This window comes from Grammomys surdaster, unplaced genomic scaffold (genome assembly GCF_004785775.1).
Source record: "Grammomys surdaster isolate TR1022 unplaced genomic scaffold, NIH_TR_1.0 233, whole genome shotgun sequence".
Classification (NCBI taxonomy): Eukaryota; Metazoa; Chordata; class Mammalia; order Rodentia; family Muridae; genus Grammomys; species Grammomys surdaster.
Window position 1 is genome coordinate 158,914 of NW_021604678.1, and position 15,305 is coordinate 174,218.

At 39.4% G+C, this 15,305-nt stretch overlaps 1 protein-coding gene across 1 annotated transcript in view; it reads right to left on the minus strand.

Annotated features, from left to right (window-relative positions):
* Spp1 (secreted phosphoprotein 1) overlaps positions 1-421 on the minus strand; it is a 6,095-nt gene extending 5,674 nt beyond the window's left edge. Inside the window, exon 1 of the mRNA XM_028773708.1 lies at positions 332-421. The gene's annotated coding sequence lies outside the window, so the exon portion shown is untranslated. The remainder of the gene's footprint in view (positions 1-331) is intronic.
* Between the last annotated feature and the right edge of the window lie 14,884 nt (positions 422-15,305).

Here is a 15,305-nt window from a genome sequence, read left to right on the forward strand (position 1 = left end):
GAGAGAGAGAGAGAGAGAGAGAGAGAGAGAGAGAGAGAGAGAGAGAGAGAGGAGAGAGAGAGAGATTAGTAGCAGTTCTTTCTGTCCTTTAGAGGACCAATTAGATTTATTTTTTTTTCTTTTTTCGAGACAGGGTTATTATTTTTAACTTCTATATCCAACTGACTTTGAAAATACCTGGAAGCCTGCAATGTACCTGACCAGCTTATTCAAAAAGACCAGAACAGTGCAAGTCTGACTAACAAGTACTACTGTTAAAAGAATGTTCTCTGGACTCACCCTCAGAATTCAGCCAGGAGAACTGCAGCCTCACCGGCCACTGCAGGCTTACCTTGGCTTGCTTCCTTTGAGAATGCAGCAGGAGACTGCAAAGCCAAGGATGCTGATGCTTGGCTCCTTCAGTCTGAGCTGCTGGTAGCTCAGACCTCCCAGGATTTAAATGCTGTTCCAGACCGTCTCCACCAACCAGGAGGCAGAGTGATGTGTCATGAAGTTTTCGCCACTGCCCAGCTCACCTACTCCTACACTTCCCCCTCTGGTTTTGTGGTTGAAAAAAAAGGAAGAAAAGGAGCACACACACAAAGAATTACTTATGAGCAACGTCATTAGCTACCCTTCTCATTGATAGGCTGCGTTTAGAATCCTGGAAGGGAAGAGTAAATCACCGTCATAGGGATTTGTTTATAGTTACTGAACTAGTGGAAAACATAAATGGGAATGAAAGGTATGGATTATCCTTCTATCTAAGTTACAGATACATAGATACACGATCTGATTCTCTCAGTCTTGCTGAAAAGTTTCTTTTTCAGTAGAATTTTCAGAACCTCCCCTTTTGTCTTTGTATTCAGTAGCTTAGGTTGGCTGGTGTACAGTGGCTCAGTTTTGTACTCCAAAAGATCACCATGAGTTTGAGGCTAGCCTGGGCTACATACTATGTTCCAGGTCAGTTTGAGCAACAGAGTGAGACCCTCTCACAAAAGAAACAAAACCTCAAAACACAACAAACTAATGTCTCAGTGTTGACACTTAAGCTATGCAGCAGCTTGCCATTTGCACAAACCACACAGTGACCCTGAATTCCTCTCGTGCCTTCACTGACCTTTAGAGACATGAATCTCATTGCTCTGTTGGAGCAGCTGGGAGTGCTGGTTCTGATGCTATCTAAACTATAATGGCCACATAGAACAGAAGAGGTGGCTACTCTGGATAGAGCCTGCCTCAGCAAGCAGTTTGTGAGTGAGAACGGAGTGGCTGCTGGCTGGAGAAGCTGCAGGAGCCAGACTCTGCCTTTCAGTCCTTCTGTAACCAATACCCTTGTGACCTTGGACTAGTAACTTAGCCAATCTACAGGACAATGGATTAGTGTATGTACATACACTAAAATGTTAAAGAACATACATATTAACTATTACAGAAATCTTCAGCAGAGGCAAGGAGCCGTGATTTGTGATGTCTTTGAATTGATCTTTAAGCTGTACATGTTAAAGCATATTCTGAATATTTTTAAAGACACACTTATATTTCTGAATTATCTTTTTTGAATTTTATTTCCTTGAATATATAAGATTGGCTACTTAAAAAGATTTTATATTTGTATTAACAAAATGTTACTGAATTGTTAAGAGATTCAAATGAGATAAAGTTATAGGTGGGACAGGCTGCTTTAAATATTTAATATTGTCCTGCAAGTATGTCCTTTCTTCCCTTACCTGAAATGGAGAACACAGGACTGATTACCTAACATCTCCAGTGTAAGAGGCATACAGTAATTGAGATTAAAGTTAAGTCAAACCTTTGTTGTATTAGCAATCAGTGCTATTTAGAAAATCCTGCTTTAAATATAAATAAAGACTAAGTAATCATCTACAGGGTTAAACGAAATAGCACAAAGTTATTTTGAGCATTTGGGTTATCTCTTGATAAATGTATTCTATAAATGAATTGATATTATTACTTTGAAGGTCATTAGCACAGGCTTTATTAAGATAACACCTATGGCTATCAAATATAAATCACACAGGTTATAAAGTTGTAAAAAACAGACTTCTTATTTCTTTTTTTTTAAAAAAAAAAAAACGTCTTTTTGCCCTTTAAGCACAACACCCACGTCAGTTTGTGTCTTCACTGTTGTGCAGGGAAATTCCACAAATCCTAAGGCAACAAGCCGCCCACAGGGCTCATTGCAGCTTACCCTGAGCCCACAGGAATGATTCAACAGGAACCAGGGAGGTATAGGAATAGATTTGGCTGGAGCTGCGCCACTTCGAGCTGAACCGTATGACCTTCCCAGGACTTTTTTTTTTTTTTTTTGTAACTCCCAAGTGCCACACGATGGCAGCATTTCTAGAAAGGACGACAGACTTAAAGGCTTCAAAGATTTTCCGGATACAACAAAGTAAAACATCCTTAGAGGCAGACTGTATACACACGGTTTCCCAGAATGCCAAGTAAGGAAGTATTTCTCAACAATGAGCCAGTTGGCAACCAGGGTCAGGGACCCTGAGAACCAAAGCACTCCTGTCCCGCTCTGTTGATACCTTCAGCAATGGATCCACAGACAAGACTGTCTGCTTCCCTCTTCCTACACTCACACCAGCTTCGAGTGTCTGCGACCTTGAGGATGAGGCACTTTGTGCTGGAAGCAATTCTGCAAAACAGAGGACAAAACGCCCTTCTGACTTGAGGCACGTACTTTTGCTTTCTGAATTGGACTACGCTGCTGACATTTTTCCTGAGTGGGATTTTCCAGTTGTTTAGAATTCACACATTAAGCAGTTTAAACACAGCACTGTTAGTTAGCTGTTGTATTTCCAGATCTCAGGCTTAGCTAATAGCTGGTAGGTAGGAGCAAGAGTTTGAAACGCTCAAATTCTTTGTAAATCTTGTCAGTGGAAATAAAGAAGTTTAGTTGCAAAGGGTGATTTGTGATCTTAAAACCCTAAGTGTGATGTAAACACCCTAAGAAGTTAGATGGAAACATAAAGAATATTGTTTACATAAAAATTCCCACATCACTGGAGAAGTTAAGTGTTTAATGCCATTTAAGTTGATGGGAAATTTTATTATACTGACATTCACCTTATCTGGAGGTTTCTAACTAGATTCTATATAGTACAGTGTTCTCAGCTACATATATTCATTTTGTCCCTAAATAAAGTTTCAGATGTCGTGGAATTGTCTTGACACCATAACTAATATGTCAGAAGTTTAGTTTATGGAAAGGAGACTAAAGGGTGAGATTGTTTAGATTCAGACATGAAAATAGTATCTTTTACAAACACCATTAAGAAATAATATAAATTCTTTTATCCCATTGTTTAGTGCCACAGACAACAAAATCCACCTCTGAGAAGGTGGTGTCATAGAAGATGGTCTTATAGGAAGCGGTCTTTTAGAAGGTGGTCTTACATGGATAATCATTAGTTTTGAACTAAAACAAATAAAAAAACCTTTTGCCTCAAATCCCAAGAAATGTTTACAGAGGGGGAAAAACCCTCACTGAATTAATGTCTTTAATCTCTATGTTTTAGAGCACAGAAAGGTTTCATTGTGATATTCCTACATGTATATCATTATGCTTTGTTCTTACCCTCCCCAGACTTTCTTCTCTGTCCTCTCTTGTCCCCTCTTGCCGGTCCCCCAGACAGTCTTCCCTTTTGGTTTCCTAATCAGTAGCATCAACTCCATCAACTCCCCATCTTACCTCACTGCTTCCTTTAGACTTCTTCCTCTTCTCTCAGGGTCCCTTTCAACCTTCACATTCCCCCCCACACATACACACACAAAAACACATACATGCACATGTACATACACATAGACATGCACACACACATGTGCAGGTACACGCAAAACACGCATACACAGGCACACAAATGAACATGCACAAATACATGCACAAACACATGCACAGGTATACACACATACATAAACAGGCACACACACACATACATACATGAACACACATACACAAGCACACACAGAGACACACACATGCATACATAGGCATACACATACACACATACACAGGTAAGCACACACAAACACATACACACAAATACACACACAAGCACACAAACACACACAGATACATACCCACAGACACACACAATAACATACATAGACACATAGACACACAGACACACTCAGATACACGCACAGGCACACAGGCACACAAAGCACAGATACACACAGACACACACACACACAATATACATGCACAGGCACACAGATAGACACATATTTCACACAAACAAGCTTAAATTTATACTTGTGTATTTTTCTTTTAACATACATGATCTCTACTCTCATCTATTTTTCTATGAATACTATAATTTTGGTCTTTAAAACTGAGTAAAATCCCATTGTGTGTATGTACCACATTTTCTTTATTCATTCATCCATGGGTAGATATCTAGGTTAGTTCCATTTTCTGGCCTTTGTGAACAGTACAGCAATGTACTTGAATACGTAGATGCCTTTACAGTATATTAACTTAGAATCCTTATTATATGCGGTTTTCATATCTATACAAAGGCAAGGATCCACATGTGAGCCTGCCTTATGAATCTGGCTTATTTTGATTAAGATGATGATCCCTAGTTGTATCCATTTTATAGCAAAAGACATAATTTCATCATTTAAGGGTAAAACGTCATTCCATGCATGTACCACATTTTCTTTAACTGTTCATCTGTTGATAGATATCTAGGCTGAGTTTATAACTTGACCACTATGAATAGTGCTACAGTAAATATGAGCTGAAGGTACTTCTGTGTTGTGTCAAATGGAGGGCAGAGTATATTTGCGTCATGTGGTCTTTCTACTTTTAGGGGTTTTGTTGTTGTTTGTTTTTGTTTTTGTTTTTGTTTTTGTGATAGGGTTTCTCTGTGTAATGACAGCCCTGACTGTCCTGGAACTTGCTTTGTAGACCAGGCTGGCCTCAAGCTCAGACCTACATCTGTCTCCCTAGTGCTAGGATTAAAGGCATGCACCATCACCTTGCCTAAGTTAATACATGGAAAAAACACCACCTTGCCCTCCTAGATTGTTTTAAAAAGCCCCATGCTGATTGTTGATTTCTATAGTAAAGTGATTACACTCACTCATACTCCTCCCAGCTGTTTATGACGGAGTCCTCCTCCCCATTCCTCACCAGCACTTCATTCAATCTCTCTTCTCCACTCTCCTTCTAACTCCCTCCTTCCCCTCCTCCTCTTCTTTCTCATTCTTCTTCCTCTTTCTCTGTTCCTTTTCTCCCCTTATCCTTCTGACTTTCCTCTCTCCCCCACCTTTCCCTCCTCCTCTCCCTCCTTCCCTTATTCCTATTTCTCCCTCCACTTCTCTTCTTCCTCCTTTTGTTCTTACTCCTCCTCTTCCTCTCTACATCCTTCTTCCTAACAGTGCTTAGGACTGAACCCAAGGAACTAGAGCCATGCAGTCTTGCCTTCTGATTCTACACTATTCTACTAGATTGGTTTGTATTAGAAAGCCCCATATTGATTGATGATTTCTATAGTAAAGTGATTAAATTCATTCATACTCCTCCCAGCTGTGTGTGTATGAAGGAGTCCTGATTCTTCCTGTTCTATGCTGAAACAGTCTCTGTAGTGTGCTCTACCATTGACATACAGTTTCACTTTCTAATATTTATTTATGTGTCATTATTCACAATGGGGACACGTTAACGTTCTTTACGTGGAAGTCCCCTTAAAATAGATTTATTTTCTCAAATGATATATTCCTATCCTGGTAGGCTGGATACTCATGAAAATGAAACAACATTTGAAACTTGTGCAGTCACTGGGGTTAAAGAAGCATGATTGAGAAGGAAAATCTGGGATGTGGACAGAAATGCTCATGGTCAACATCCTGTGTCTACACTGTCACTGAAAGAGCATTGTGGGATTTGACTTGAAAGGAAGCCCCCTTCCAGTGTCCATCATAGGAGCAGAGAACTCCTCACCAATAGCAACAATGAGGCAGGCACTGGTAATTACAGAGATTCTGAAGAGGGAGTTCTCTGCTTCTGACAAGAACCAAGATAAACATCTGGCAGCCATAGGCTCTCATTTGTGCAGATAGCTAATTGTAGCAATAAGCAATAATGACAGAATTATGAAGAATGTATGAAGGGACAGAAGCATTCTATAAAATCAATGTAAGAGATTTAATAAAAGCTAATAAATTAAATAAATCCCTGGAGGGATTTTTTTCTGTTTGACTGCTTGCTGTTGAGCAATAACAGCATTAATATCCTTCTTCCCCGACAAATGTAGGACATAAATAATTGCAACACAAGTTTGATGTTTTTCTTTAGGGTTTGAATCTTTAATAAAATATAAGTTCTATGATGTATTTCTGCAGCTTATATGTCAATATGCATTCAGTGAAGGAATAAATTTATCTTTTGTCATAAAATGTATGTTATTCTTATGCAACTCGGGTGACTCCTGATGGATTTTTTTTCTGTTGTTTTCATAAAGCCCCATCTTCACCATTTTTTCTGGATCCCATTGAAAATAACTCTCACATTTTTCTTCCATTTCCTACAGGATCCTTGGAAATTCCTCCACTGGTTCGTTCGTTGACAGCATTGATCTGGATTATTTCAGCTCTAAACTTGTATAATTTTGTGTTTCTTTTAAGTTTCTGAAAAATGCAGTATCGACTTTACAACAGGAGGAACAATTAGGTCACTGGAATAAACTGCAGCTAGATCCAGAGATGTTCAATTGAAGGGTGAATTCTGACACAGAGAATCACTAATAGAACAGTAGCCACCAAGAAGCTGAAAAGCTGAGATATTTATTCATAGTAAAATATCATGCACGCTTTCTTGTACTTTAAAAGGAACACTTTGTATATTGCCTTGTTTGTTCTTCAACTCTTTGTTTTGTATTGTCTTTGTATTGTTGGTTCCTCAACCTAAAACTGACCTAAACACTTGCATGCAATTGAAAGGGTTTAATAGAAAAGTGGGAATAAACAAACCTTCCTCAGCCTTCAGCCTCAGAACTGGCTGAGGTCCTGCTGCAATTTTGTCTAACCATCTCTATTCTTTTAATCCTCACTCCTGCGCTGGAGAACCTGTTGACTGACTGAGCTGGCTTGTTCAGATGGCACCTCAACGTTGGAGCTCCAGAAAGCAGGATACAGTGAAGAACACCGTGGGAATTGGAAGCACACACAAAGGAAAGTAAAGAAGATTTGGGCCAGTGGTAAGTAATGGTAAGTGATGGTAAGATGTGTTTTGTGTATGTGTTTAGAGTTATGCTAAAATCTAGAGAAGCAAAGGTAATTCTCATAGATGCTTTTAGTTTTTGGAGCATGACTAGAGACAGTTTACACCCTAGACAGGGGTTTGGGAAAAACAGTCCTCCCTGACAATCTGGGGATGGTTTGGAGAAAGAGAAGGAAAATGAACTTAAGCTGTCTCAGAGCTCTCCTAGTAACAGGCAGAAGTCAGGAGACGACCTGCTTACACTCTGCCTCCAACTGGAGAAATGCTTGGTTCTGGGTCCCTTAGGTAGGATATCTGGGTCCCTTTCATGGGACATCTAGTCCTCTTTCCTCTCTGTCTATTGTCTGTCCTTGGTGCACCAATATGTCCATGTCTGTCAGTTTATGTCTGTGTTTTTGTTTCGTTGCTTGAATGTTGTTCCATGTTTCGTGTTTAAAAGAAAAATGGTTAAAACTTTATCTGGTGGTTGTTCAGCCCTTGATTCAGTTTTTAACTAGTTTCCAAAAAAAAAAAGAAAGAAAACAAAAAGTAAAAATAAAAGCAGTTTCAATTGGCCTTTGGAGCCCTACACCTGTAGTTAGGAATCTAGCACAGCTGGAGAAGCCCTTTCGTGATCTCATTGTCTGTAAAAAGCCACTCTTAAAGGAGCCAGCAGTTTTTTGGCTTCTATGGTAAGAAGCTGACAGATGTTTCTCCTAGAAAAATCTGTGACTATGATTATTGGGTTCAGCAGGTGACAAGGTGATTCTCTTGAAATTACAGCCAGAAAACGTATGAATTTTGTGCGGTTTAAATAAGTAAATGTGTGCAGCCACTTCGTTTTTGTTTCTGACTGGTTTTAAAAGTATAAATATATCCTACATGTCTTGGTTATAGATTATTGGCTTATAAGTTATTGGGTACAATGAAAAATTTGTAACATTGGTAACAGAAAGTTGGTTTAAAACTGGTAACTCAGGGTTGGAGTCATTCATAACAGCAACACATGGCATGAGCTGACCCAGGGAAACAGGTCTCTAAAGATATGTCTAAACTAGGTAATATTTTATGTATTATAAAGACTTATAAAAGGTTTAGGGCAGTGTCTCTTTGAGGTATTGGAGGCTGTACTGTCTTGCATTCATGTGCAGAATTAACAGCCAAACTTTGTAGCATTGGTGTTTTTAGAGACTGGATTGATCCTTGGAGGTTGAGTTTTGCTTTTGAAGTTATGGTTGTGCTCTGGTGTTACAAGGGAAAGTCAAAGATTATAGTTAATCTGTCATTTTTCCATTGGCTGCAAATTGCAGTTAGATCACAGGTTTGAGATTTTAACTCACATGTATTTGTAATTAAGAAAAAAATTTGGCGGGTGGAGATTGTTGCATGGTTTGCTGTGAAGGGTTGATGAGGCTATAGAACTTGTGGAGGCATTGTAGCCTGGCTTGCCTACTCTAGCTGCCATTCCAAGACATGCATATAGAATTATTGTAGATTTGGAGGATTGTTTTATACTGTTCCTTTACTGTGGGGCGTTTGCATTTGATGAATTTGCTTGTAATTTTGGAGAATCCATGAAGTGATATCACTGGAAAGTTTTGCCTCAAGAAGTGGCTAATAGGCTTATGTAAGCAATGTAAGAAATTTTGTTGCTGCTTCAGTATAAGAAGTTAGGAGTTTAAATCTTTCAGTGTATATTATTCTTTATATGGATATTTTGTTAGCTGATCCCTTTGAAGGAATTTTATATTACAAGCCTTTGCTCTCATACGACGAGCTTTTAAAATCTTAGAGTGCTTGTTGCTCCAGAAAAGATACAAAGGCATTATCTTTTTCAATATTTGAAACCACAGATTGTGGCACAGAAAATTCCAATAAGAAAAGATAGTTAGGCCTGGAGAGATGGCTCAGCAGTTAAAAGTACTGACTGCTGTTTTGGAGGTCCTGAATTTAATTCCCAGCAACCACGTGGTGGCTCACAATCATCTGTAATGGGATCTAGTGCCCTCTTCTAGCTTGTAGGTGTACATGCAAAAAAAAAAAAAGAGATAGTTTACTTTTAATGAGTTTCAAAAGTTTTTAGGAAATATTAATTGGCTAAGACCTCATCTTAAGCTTACTACAGGAGAACTTAAATCTCTGTTTGATATTCTCAAGGGGAATGCAAATCCTAATTCCCCTCAACAGTTAACTGATGAGGAACAGATAGCTTTGCAGAAGGTGGAGGAAGGTATTAGCCAACATCAGATACATTGTATAGACTATAGTCAATTGTTGGCCGCTTGCATCCTTGCTACAACTCATGTGCCCACAGCAGTCCTTTGGCAAAAGAGACCATTAACGTGGATTCATCTTTCTTCATCTCCAAGTAAAGTTTTAACACCCTATTATGAAGCTGTAGCTTTGTTAAAACAAAATTGTAGAATAGAATCAAGAAAATATTTTGGGAAAGAACCTGATGAAATATGTATTCCTTATTCCAAACAGCAGTTAAATTGGTTATTGCAGAATACTGATATTTAGTTTATTCCATGTGCAAACTTTCCAGACAAAATTGATAATAATTATCCAAAAGACAAGTTGTTACAGGTTTCCTCTATGCATGCTTTTGTATTTCCTGTAAATTTACGCATGCAGCCCATAGAAAATATGCTTACTGTATTTAGAGATGGCTCATCTAATGGGAAGGCAGCATATGTGATTGGATTGCATGTTCATTCTCTTGAGTTTCCCCCTGCTTCAGCACAAATAATTGAACTACGTGCTGTAGCTGCTGTTTTTGAAATGCTGAAAAGCCAAGCTTTTAATTTGTATACTGATAGCCAATATATAGCTCATGATTTACAATTACTTGAAACTGTTCCTTTTTTAGATACTGCTAATTCTCAATTTTTCCAATTACTTATGCAAATACAGCTCAATTTAAGAGAATGTACAGTTCCTTATTTTGTAGGACATCTAAGAGCTCATACTGGACTGCCCGGACCCCTTAGTGAGGGCAATGCCACAGCAGATTTATATACTAGGAAGGTTATAGGCCTTAAACAGGAACAGTTAGCCAAACAATCTTATTCTCTACATCATCTAAATAGTAATAGCTTGAAATAACAATGTGGTATTTCTAGAGAATGTGCATGTCAAATTGTAAAGACGTGTCCTAAATGTCCTCAATTTCTTCTTGTACCACATAATGGTGTTAATCCTCGAGGACTTATACCTAATCAATTGTGGCAAATTGATGTTATTCATATTTCTGACTTTGGAAAATTAAAATATGTATATGTGACTATTGACAACTTTTCAGGCTTTCTAGTTGCAACTGCTTTAACAGGAGAAGCAACTAAAAGCGTAATTACTCATTGCCTACATTGTTTTTATATGCTGGCTGTTCCAAATCAGATTAAACAAATAATGGAACTGGCTATTACAGTCAAGCATTTGAGATGTTTTGTCAACAATTTAATTGTGGAGAGTTTTGGGGGCTACTTGGCAGAAATCTGACATTGGCCAAGGACAAGGAAATTGGCTTTAGGCAGGAATCTGACGTTGGGCCATGACAAAGGAGTAAGTTCAGGCAGGAATCTAATTTTAGGCTAAAACAGAATTTCAGTCAGGAATCCTAGTCTTAGGCTGGAACAAAGAAGTAGGCCTCAGGCATGAATATGACTGTGGGCTAGGACAGGGAAGTAGGCTCAGATATTTTTGTCAGACAGATGAGCCCTTAGAAAGAGCAAGAGTGATCACAGGAGTGATCATGGGGATGATCATGGGGTAATCACAGGACTTTGTATATTGCCTTGTTTGTTCCTTAACTGTATCTATTGTATTGTTGGTTCCTCTACCTAGAACTGACCTAAATACTTGCATGTAATTAAAAGGGTTTAAAAGAAATGTGGGATTAAACAAACCTGCCTCAGCCTTCAGCCTCAGAACTGGCTGGGGTTATTCTGCAATTTTGTCTAACTGTCTCTTTTCATTTAATCCTCACTCCTGCACTCGAGAACCTGTTGACTGATTGAGCTGGCTTGGTCATTTAATATTACCCATATTACTGGGATTCTGATTAATCAAGGGCAAGGTATTAAGAAACAGATATTGTGGAACTTTAAAACAATATCTTCATAAAATAAAAAAGGGAGAGTTATATCCCTGTACACCACTAATTTATTTAAATCATGTTCTTTGATTTTAAAATTTTAAAATTTGGATGCCAAGGAACTGGGTGTCTATGGCATCCTACAACTAGACATACTTATGCCTAGGTGAGATGAAAGGATCCACTTACAGGCATATGCCATGATCCAGATCAGGTATTTAATACGGGGAAGAGGGAATATTTGTATTTCTTCTGCAGGATGCTGAAGGAGCATGCTAAGTGCCAGAATGATTGGTGAGATATGATGATGCTGGGACCAAGAATGATGCTGACCTGTGTGCTTGCTATGTGCCCTGACAATGGTGACTGGGAAGCTGTATTGGACATATGTTCCTGACCCAATTTTGATTGCCTATATCCCAGATTGGACAAGCAGCCTTGCTTCAAGCTTTTAGACCTTGTGGGACAGAGAATCAAAAAGAGAAGTTATAATGACTCTTCTACTTCCTTTAATGTGACCAGTTTTTCTGATTCATTCATGGACTGGTCTAGAAATCAATCCAATATTGGAAATGACAGCATTCATTTCGAAGGCTGGTTCTGGACTTTTTCAGAGACATATCTGGAAGTTAGCTTCAGCTCTCTATGAAGTCATACTGGCTATAGATAACATTGGAACAGGATCTAGACTGACAACAAGTGTTAGTGCTTGTGTTAAAGCTCCTAATCTTTTATTAATTAGTCATGTTAAAATTACTTTTGTCTGTTCTACAGTATTAAATGTAAGTTGTATTGATTGTATACTTTCTAATTGTGTTAGTGTGTTGAAATCTGGCATGTCTGTTACAGTGGCCTATCAACCAGCTTTTGTTTTATTGCCTGTGAGTATTACAGAACCTTGGTATTCTGGAAAAAAGCTTGCAAGTATTGAAAGAAATGAGTCAGGCTTTAAGCAGAAGCAAGAGGATAGTGGGTTTGATTATTGGTATAGCAGCTTTGATTACCTTAATAGCTAGTACCACTGCTTCCCGAATTGCTTTGACACAAGAAGTTAAGACAGCTATGTTCGTTAATCATCTAGCAAAAAAATGTTACTAATATTCTGAGTATTCAAGAGGATTTAGATAGACATTTGGAACAATGAATTGATGCTCTTTGCGGGGCGCCGCCTCGCCGAAAAGGAGAACGCCACGCTTCAGGATTCTTCTGACAGCAGTTTTATTGTTACAGCTCCTTTAGTGTTACAGCTCTCTTAGATGGTAGTGTTACAGCTCTCTTAGATGGTAGTGAGGCGAGGGACCCCAAGCCCCAAAAGCTTATGGCTTATATAGAGCTTTAGGAGATGTGCCACACACTCATTGGCTCTTATGATGTCGCCAAATTAGCATACTGGTTTTCGCACCTTGCGCAGGCGCACATTCAAGCAAGGCTTGCAAGAAGAACCAGGAAGCAGGAAACCAGCGCCATCTTGCGATGGCGGACGTGGCTCCTAACATCTGCCCCTTTTTTATTAAATTGCTGCAACAATTTTCCAACTGTTATTTCGCCGATCAAGCCCACCGTTCTAGCAGTAAGGCGTTCAAGGCAGTTAAACAGTTGTGAGACCCTCCACACTTATCTCCCATGCAATGGGAACCCGAGCCCTGGGAAGTGTGGAGGACTACCACTCAGGATTCCTGGTGCAATGGGAACACGAGCCCTCAGGGTATCCCATTGAATGATAGTGTCTCATTGTTTAAGCATATTCAACCAAGCTTGAGGGGATGTTCCCTGCTCTAAGGCAAGCAGTGCTTGAGTGATAAGTACTTTATCTCTACGATGTTGTTTTTTAAATTTGCAGAGCAACCAGAGTGTGATCAGCACTCCCCCAAAGATCATACAGCCAAATATTCCTACCCCCACCCACTCCTTAAAAAAGGAGAAGGCGGACATAAGCCAGGAAGTGAAGTCTTCAACATCAATCGGGTTTATTCTGGTCCCATTCAAAACAGCAATCGTGAGCAGGAGTTCTTCTTGTAGTTCCTCAGCCTGTTGTGACCAATTTCCTTGTAAAAAATTAGATAATTTAGTACTTTCTGTAAAAGACTCATTGTTATATTTCAAGGGTGTGATACACATGTGTTTAGTATGACTTACACAGCTTACTTGAAGAATATCAGCAATTTCTTCCATTTGGCTTTGTAATAGATCTATTCGCTGATTAGCAAGCAGTATCCCAGAAATCAAATGGCTATTCATTTTATGCTGTTTTACCATAGCATCTGCCGAGGCATTCACTATATTATTTATTGTTTCTGCTGCTTGAACTTGATTGGCTAGGGCAATACCCGCAGTCACCGCTGCAGCAGCCGACATTGCAACGGCCGTCACAATGGCCGCCGTGATGCCAAAATCTCTCTTTTCTCTAATTAAGGAGATTATTGGAAATTTATTGGGATCGGCATCCACCGGTATAGGGACAAAGGTCGGAACCCGCACCAGCAGTGCTAAAGATGCGGACCCATTCCAGCATTCTGTCAAATGGCAGGTGACATTCGCACAATCTAATATGCTGCTTTTATTTTTAAATTCTGCTAAAATAAAAAAGAAGGGAGCCGAAACACAAACTGCTGCCCTTTTTGCTGAATAATTTGCCAACAAGTTATTATATTTAATATCATTCAATATCACTGGTGTAGTATTAGTTCTGGTTGCTGATACATTCCAAATGTCATGTTGTGACTCACCTAGAGTTGCAAAGGCTGATAAACTGGTAGCAGCCCCCGCTAAATTTGTCAACACCCATTGATAAAATGGCCATTCGTTTACCTTCCCTGTTTTATTTCCTGTCATAGCCATCCTTTTTAGAGGTGGCGATAAGGTGAAGCCTCGAGATACTTCTACCTTAGGCATCCTTTTAGATTGGCAGTGCGTAAACACTGGTGGAAATGACTGATCTGGAGGGCACCATGGCCACACTCTGACATTAGTGGTATTATTGGTTTGCCAATATGATCGTTCAAGTATGGTTACCTTACTTTTTAGCAATAATGTAGTGATATTCACAGGGGACTGTTTTTTGTTAGATGTATTTCCACTGGCCTCAGATTGTCCTGCCACTATGTTATTGAGTACCTCGAGCAAGACACCAGTGCCTATTTGGGAATCTCCAAGTGGATCAATCCAGTGTCCCAATGTAGCATTGCGAAGTACAACGCATGGGGTCTCTGCCCTGTTTGTTATGGTGAAACACAAGGTATCATTTAATCTAAATTTTGATGCATTATACTTGACAGTCTCTTTGTTTAAAGGTATGGCACATGGTGCCTCCAGCTGACAGCTCGATGATGTAAACATTGGCAGTACTTTAGAGTGGGAATGTACTGGGATGGGAACTGGCCATGATCTTACCACAGCCCACAATGGTATACTTATCGCTCTCTCAAGCAGGCAGATCATCAGCAGGATCTTTAGCATTTTCTTCAGGGGTCGGTGAGTCCTCTTTCACAGTTCTGGTCAGTCTGCTTGGTATCCAGATTGGATTTTCTTGATCCTGTGGAAAAACACAGATAGCTTCCCTGGATCTCACTAAAACAGGATCCGGGCCCTTCCATTGGTTAGTTAAGATATCTTTCCATTTAACATATTCTTTTTGAGGACTTGGAGCCACATGTCTGTCAGCAGCAGATTGTCCATCAGAATCCAGATTTTAAAAATTTAAGGTAAATAGGGCTAGGGAGATAGATGTCTTAGGTCCCATGTTGGGGCCTATTCCTCCCTTTTGTTTTTGTAAATAAGTTTTCAACGTGCCATTGGCACGTTCCACAATCCCTTGTGCCTGAGGATTATATGGCAAGCCAGTTATATGACGGACACCAAGCCTCAGACAAAACTGTTGAAAAGTTTTAGATGTATAAGCTGGTGCATTATCAGTCTTCAGCTGAAGGGGCTTGCCCCAAGCAGCCCAGGCTTCAAGACAGTGAGTAATAACATGTGACACTTTTTCTCCCG